We start from the raw sequence: 7,385 nt of genomic DNA on the forward strand, positions 1-7,385 counted from the left end.
TATCTTTGGGTTTTCACCAGCTTAAGTCTTTAGTAAATAAATTCCAAGTGGACACTAAACAAGTATTTCGCTAAGAGATGATGAAATATTAAAATTAAAAGCAAGTCAGATTGCAGCTGTAATTATACTACATTAGAAACTCCAGTTGGTGGGGATCCATTCACCATATAGAGAGAAATTAGTAATCAAGGTAATTACAAAGACAGAGCATTTGTTTCCTGCATGCTTTCCCAGGCTTGGAACCAACAGAGTTGACTACATGGAGAGTTGACTAGGGTGAACTCGGAATTCACTCTCTCAGGCAGGAGACTAGTTGAGGAGTGTTACTAATAACAAAGAAGAAAAGTTATACAACACTGATTATTATAAATTACTTTGTTCTCATCTGCTTTTAGCATTTGTCTCTTACAAGTCTTCATCCATTCCTGTAGAAACCTAACTCTTTTTCCATTCCCCTGTGGCAGCTCCCATCCCTAGTGATGGTTCAAGTGCATGGGGCAGCCCTTGATGCGGAACATGTGGATGTGCAGGTGGGCAGCAATTCCGGTTGCACATGCTGACACAGTATCGGAGCAGGTCAAACAGGGACAGGATCAGGGCAGTCCAGAGGACAATATACTCATCAATAAAGCTGTTAAAACACTGGTCAAGGACTTATGAATGCTGTTTCATATAAATACATTTCACACTTGGTCATGTGGGCAACCACCAGTTGATTTGTGATCTTGGCAGACACCAGGCCAAAAGTCAGGATGTAGAGGCAGGGGTGCCTCTCAAAGAGCTGCACAGCAGATTTCTTGTAGATCATTGCAGCCAAGACAATCATGGAGCCAATATGGAGAAAAGGTGAGAGGACACTTGTTCCTGCTAAAGTGGATCCATTTTTGCCAACTCCAGTTTGTACAGGAGACTATGGTTCCTGCCACAGTACAAAGAGCTGGGAGTATTTTCACCTGAATGTTCAGTCTTGGAATCAGAGATTGCTAAAATGTGGTCCTCCACTCTCTGCCAGTAAATGCATGATTATTGTGAAGATTTGTACTTCAGTCACATCAATCATACTGAAGCACAGTGTTCCTGAGACGTATGTCTGTCAGTGCATGCAGTAAAACATGAATGTCACAGCAAAACAGCAGAAGAACATCCAATCAGGGTTGGTACCCACGTGCACAGCAATACAAGTTCCCAAAACCACAAAGACTGTGAACAGTGAATCACAGCCATGATCAAAAAGCTCTCCTAATGGAGTGCTGCTATTTGTCCTTCTTGCTTTTTTTCCATCTATAGCATCCAGGGACTGGAATGCCACAGGCACAAGCAATGTATGCCTGCTCTGAAGCTGTTGAGCAGTAACATACTAATAACAGAGTTGTAAATATATTTATTAACAGTCAGATGATGGTGATCAGATTGGGGGCAATCAGGCTGGAGAATTGATATCTGCAGTATGAATACAATTTAACATTGTTTGAGCACTTTCAGATTTCAAGCCGTGCTCCTTTACTGTATTTTTTGCCTGTTGCAAAATTTTCCATTCATGCTGCTCATACACAGGATTGCCATCTTTGAACATGACAGGACACACTACAGGACATGCCATGTGTCCTACGGGTTCCCACTGCCTTTCTAGTATAGCATCACGCATAATTTCGGACCATCGAGTCACGGGGGGGGCAGGCGAAGGCGTTGCCTGGGGACTGCTTACTGCAGTTTGTTCTAGCAATCGTTGCATTGGAGTTAACTGGGAGCTGAAAGATGTTGGCTCATCTCGACCATTAACAGTTGCCGTGGATAGCAGTTCAGCTGCTGCGTGTGCCCTTTCATCCAGGTGCTGCATCATCACCTGAATTTGCTCAGTCAGTTCTTTTAAACCAATCGTGGGTTCTGCCGGGGGTTCTGCTGGGGGAAAGCACTGCTCCATCATTGGGGTCCTCCTCGAATTCATTCGGCAGTGGAACAGCGTCTGGGGAAGGTGGTCAACAGCAGGGGTTACCTGTTCCCCTCTCTTAGTTGACCGGTATCTCTTCGGACACAGCCGAGAAAGGCGGGGGCAGTCAGCGCATGTGGGAGCAGCAGCGCTGTTGTTGTTTGTTTGTCTTGTTATACTTACTAGTAAAAACTATTATTCCTTTCCCCATAGTTCTGACTGAAAAGTCTCTTTAATCTTCTAAATTATAATAACTTGGAGGGAAGGGATTGGAATTCCCCATTCCTAGAGGGGCCCCGCCCCTCCCTAGCAGACACCTGTCTTTCAAACCAAGACAACCACCACCATGGATCCCTGGGGAAAAGGGAAGGACTTCTGAAGAGGGGCAGCTCAGCTCTACTCCAGGCAGTGCCCAGACCTCCCTGGGATCAGGCTGGGGCTCAGTACCACCCTTGGGCAGAGAGGGCACAGCCAAAGCTCTCCCCTCCTTCCTTTTAAACACTTCCAGTCATGAGTGTGGCAGTAAAAGCCCAGCTGAGCTGTGTTTACAGATGGGGGCTGATGCAGCCCAGTCCCTCCTGCAGACATGGAAGAGTTGCTGCTCATTCCCTGCAGCAGGAGGCCCCTGGACACAGGAGAGGCTCCAGCTCATTGACATCAGCACAAAGGCTCCCTTGTATTCAATGGTCTTGCACTGTGACCATTATTCCCTGGGAGAAGCCATGTACTGGGAAACCAAGGCAGGACCTAAATGCTGGATAGACTTGTTGCTCTGCAGTGTAGAGCTATGGCCATGGAGACTGCATTTCCCAGCATTCCCACTCCATCCTGGCCAGCATCAGGAACCTGGAATTCTGCATCCATCCCTGGAGAGGGCTGATCCTTGATGCTCTTCCATCTCACCAGAAACAGGAATGTCTGAAATCCTCAGCAGCACATTCACTGCTCATTGCCTGGCGAAGTTTTCTCCAGACTGGCCAAACTCCCAGGGCAAATGTGGAATGGCTGGGAAGCAGGACAGCTGTTCCTGAAAACCTCCACCTTCCCTGTGCCTCAGTTTCCCTGTTAGAGAAGGATATCCCATTTCTGCACTGAAAAGACACCCTGGTCTGGTGGGGGTGTCTTTGTCCATGAGGGGGGGCATGCAACCCAAACCAGTCTGGGACTGTGGGATTCTATGAAAAGTTCCCTTTAGGATGTTACTGGGACTCCCATAGCTCATGGTATGGATTTACTGGAGGCACAGTGTGAGCCAGAAGAGAGTCCTGGATAGGCAGACACAGCTCCCAAGCCAAACTCCAGGGATTGCCTCACCTTCTGGCATAATCCTGCTCCAATTCCCAGAGCAGGGCCATCCACAGGTATTCCTGCTGGATTCTCATCCCTTCCTAGGAAGCTTTTCCCTCTGTGGCCAAGCACCTTCCAGAATCCAAGCACCCTGTGTGAGTTCAGACTGAAATGGTGCCTGCATTCCCTGGGAAGACTCCCCACTCCTTAACTTATACACCCAGGAATGGCTGAAGACACTTCCACCCCCCAGGCTCTCCTGACTTGCACCCCCAGGGTGCCAGCTCAAGGCACCCCTGAACATTCCCTTAGGATTTTATATCTAAAAAGATCCTTGAGGGATTTGGGCCTGCAGTTCAAATTCCTTGGCTTCTGGAATCAAAGCTTCCAAGCTGTTTGACACATGGGATGAAAGGGGAAGTTGGGAACACAAAATGAAAGGCCCAGCACACCCCAGTTGCTCTCCTCAGCTGAGAAGCTTTGGACACGCCAGGATAACAGAGGAGCTGTCTTCTCCCTGCCCTCTGCTCCATGACCCAGATTCCTCCATCCCTCCAGCCTCCTCCTCTCCATGGAGAGCAGGTCCGGAGTGAGGAGCATTCCAAACACCCTTCTGGTGCCATGTTTATCCAACATGTCCTCCTCACTGAGCTGCTCCAAACCAGCCCCAGAATAAAAAAAAAAAAAAAAAAAAAGAGGTAAAAAACAAAGAGACCAAAGAAATTAACAGCTTGGGCTTTTTGACCAGAAAACAGCATTTCTCGTTTGTTTTTCTAGCAAAAGAAAAGGAATCCTGCCAGAGATTCCTGAGTTTTCAGAGTTAAAGGTATATCTTGAACTAAAGACAGGGAACTGGATATTTGGTTTATTCCCTTTTCTTAATAATATCTGCAAGGCCTGATGTTTTTGATGGGAATAATCCTTTCTTTATCACTGCTCTGGGTCAGAAAAGGAGCAGGATCCATACACTCGAGTTCCAAAATTCAGGAGCAAACAATAGAGATGTTAATTTATGGACCCTGAAGTTGTGCTGCAAGGCCTGAGCTTGGCTCCTCTTGGCTGTTGTCTTCCTTCGAAATCCCAGTCCCCAGAAGAGGCTGGAAGTTGCTGCTCCCAGTGCTCCAAAGGCAGCACCAGGCACAGCGAGAGCCGTCTCCTCAGGCACTTCAACAAACTGGGATAACACAATGGATTGCTGGAGCCCTCCTGGGTGTGAAACAGCCATGGCTTTCCAGGAAGCACAGGAAAACTGCTGCTATGCCAACAAACCCATGGACAACATCCACGGCTCCCAGCATTCACCATTGTTAGGGACTCAGAAGGATTTTTCCCTAAAGAAAATCCCTCAGACCACCATTAGTTCCATTATCAGCCTCTTATGAATCCCTCATTTAGGACCCGAAACACTCCAGACACAAAAGAGGGAGATGCCACTTTTTGCTCTGTCTATGGGAGTCTTGAGCTTCCAAGCAACTCTCCAAGCCAAATTCCCACACCACGTTGCCAAAAATACTTTGGAGTGTGTCTCACTGATGTGAAATATTTCTCTGGATTATTTCCTCCCAATATCTCCATTTTTTGTTGCCAAATGAGGAAGGAACAGAGTCCAGAGACCCTCATTTCCTCCCTGGGGTTGGAGAGGGGCCACTCTCCAGGAAACACAGCTTGGGTTTATCCACGGAGCGGGAGGAGCACTATCCACACCCTAAGAACATTCACCATGGCCAAAACCAAGGGGAGCTGCTCCTGAAGTATCATGGGGTCGATGCAAGGGAACACCTGGAGCTGTGTGAGGGCAGGTTTAGGTTGGATTTTAGGAAAAGGTTCTTCCCCCAGAGGGTGTCGGGCACTGACCAGGCTCCCCAGGGAATGGGCACAGTCCCAAGGCTCCCAGAGGTCCAGGCATTTGGACAATGCTCCCAGGCACAGGATGGGATTGTTGAGGTGTGCATGGCCAGGAGTTTGACTGGATGATCCTGGTGGGTACCTTGCATCTCAGGAGATTCCATGGCTCTATGACCCCATGAACCCTGCTGGGGTGGTTCCAGAGAGCGTCACAGTCTGAAGGCCAGTGCCATGTGTCCGTTCCTCCCTCACCTTTCCCAGGCAGGGAACCAGACAGTTGTCCCAATGATTTACCCTGGGATCATCTGTTCCCTGCTTTCTTTCTCTCCCGGTTCTCAGTCAGACATGACAAGGGTTAATTAATTGCAGGGTGTGGAGAAGCAGGGCAGGAGGGAGTACCCTGCTCCTGTCACCCTGTGAGGCACAGGAACGACTCCCGACTCCCGGGATGATCCCTGCTGGAAGTGCAGGCCAGGGCTGTACTTTCCCCTGCAGATCTGGGGGTGTGATTCCAAGTGCCAAGCTGGATTATGTTGTTAAGCAAAGGGCTGCGAGTGCCAGATGGAGCTAGACAAGGAGTGGGAAGATGTTAGGGGAGCTTCTCCCAGCTGTCCCCAGTCCTGCATTCCTGTCCCTCAACACACCCTCCCCACATCTGATCCTCAGCATCCATGAAGTTCTGCTCACATTTCCCTGGGCCAGAGCAGTCCCTTCCCATTTTCCGGCTTGGCTGTATCCCTGGAATGTTTCTGTGTCTCCTGCCATCCTGCAGCCCCTTCCCAGTCTGCCTACTGGAGCTTTTACTGGGATAGTGAGACCTGGAGGAAAACAAAGCTCCCGTCCAATGTCACCCACTTTTCCACCCAATTTCACACAGGATTTTCCCCACTGCCTGTGTGTTAAAGTATCTTTTTCCAGAAAAATTCTGGGTACATTTATTCCAGAGGCAGGATACTAACCAGTGGGATGAACATCTCTGGTGGCTCAATTTGGATTTGCTTTGCCTTGGCAGAGGAAGGCCAACCTCATCTGCCCTCTATTACCCACATCAAAACCATGTGTGAGCTTTTCTTCACTTTATAGGAGCCAAACAGCTTGGAAAGGGATTTGGAGTTTTATTCATTCACAATATTCCCCCTTCATAATTATCTATGGAATTGCACCACACCAGGCCTTAAACTGATGTTTAATTTCTCTTCCAACGGACCTGTAGCACATCCCTGAAATGCAAATCCCTGCTCCTGGACTGGTTTGTCTGTCCAGTGCCTCCCTTCATCCCCTTGGATCTGAAGTTTTCTTGCTGCTGCTGAATCCACCACAATTCCCTGGGAGGGAGCTGCCACTTCCCCTTTTTCCTTGCCAGTGTTTGGGGCTGGGAACAAACCTCCCATTTATTATAAGCACAATATCCTGGCACATAAGAGGAATGTGAATGTCTGAGCAAGATCATAGCTCTCTCCTGCAGTATCCTGGCATCAGAGGCATTCCCAGGACCACTGAGCAATAACAGGAGCATCAGGAGCACTGCTGGTCCTTCTCCACCAGGGAAGGCACCTCCCAAAGAATGTAATTTATCCAGGCTGAGCATTCCTCTGGAAATGGGGCAGTTTGGGTGGCAGCAGTCACCCCTCAGTTTCAAGTGTCTCTCCAGCCTCTGGAATGTGCCAAGGAATGGGCTGCATCCAGCATGCATCAGCCTTGGTGTCTTTACAAGGGCCTACACTTCTTGGATGTTTGACCCTGCTCCACGTCCTCCCTTCCCACAGGGACATTGAGCAGGTCCAAGGGACACGGAGGACCCCAGATCATCCTCTTTGGCAGTGAGAGTTGGCAGTGGGTGACAATGGTTGGGTTGCTGGAGTTAAAATGCATTTGTTCTCCCTCCCTGCCCAGGATTGTCAGGGAAAGCAGGAAAGTCCGGAAAATCAGCTGAGAAAAACCCATTAACAGCAAGATTTGCCAAATTAGTGAGCACATCCAGTGGCCTGGAAAATGAACCGGCAAGTGATGGAAGAGCCCTTTCCCAGTTCTGCACGCTCAAGGAAACATTTAATACATCTGGAAGGAAAAATCTGCCTTAGCTCCTGCTGCCGGCATAAATATTTGTGTTCACAAGTGTTGGTAAATATTTGAGCCATCAATGTTGTTTAACCAAGAACTTTGTCTCGCAGAGTCCCTCTCCCTGCTCAGGCTCCCTTGGAATCACATCAGTGAGTGGAATCCTCCTGGTGTTTATGAAGGATGGGATCAGATCCTTTCCCTTTGTGAATTCAAGACCAGGCAGGAGCTTATGGAAGTGACCAACAAAAGGTATCGGAAGTGCTGA

General features: G+C 48.6%; 1 pseudogene; it reads right to left on the reverse strand.

Annotated features, from left to right (window-relative positions):
• Nucleotides 1-473: 473 nt before the first annotated feature.
• On the reverse strand, nt 474-3,309 carry LOC120764813 (choline/ethanolaminephosphotransferase 1-like; annotated as a pseudogene).
• Between the last annotated feature and the right edge of the window lie 4,076 nt (nt 3,310-7,385).

Source organism: Hirundo rustica, chromosome W (genome assembly GCF_015227805.2).
Source record: "Hirundo rustica isolate bHirRus1 chromosome W, bHirRus1.pri.v3, whole genome shotgun sequence".
Lineage (NCBI taxonomy): Eukaryota > Metazoa > Chordata > Aves > Passeriformes > Hirundinidae > Hirundo > Hirundo rustica.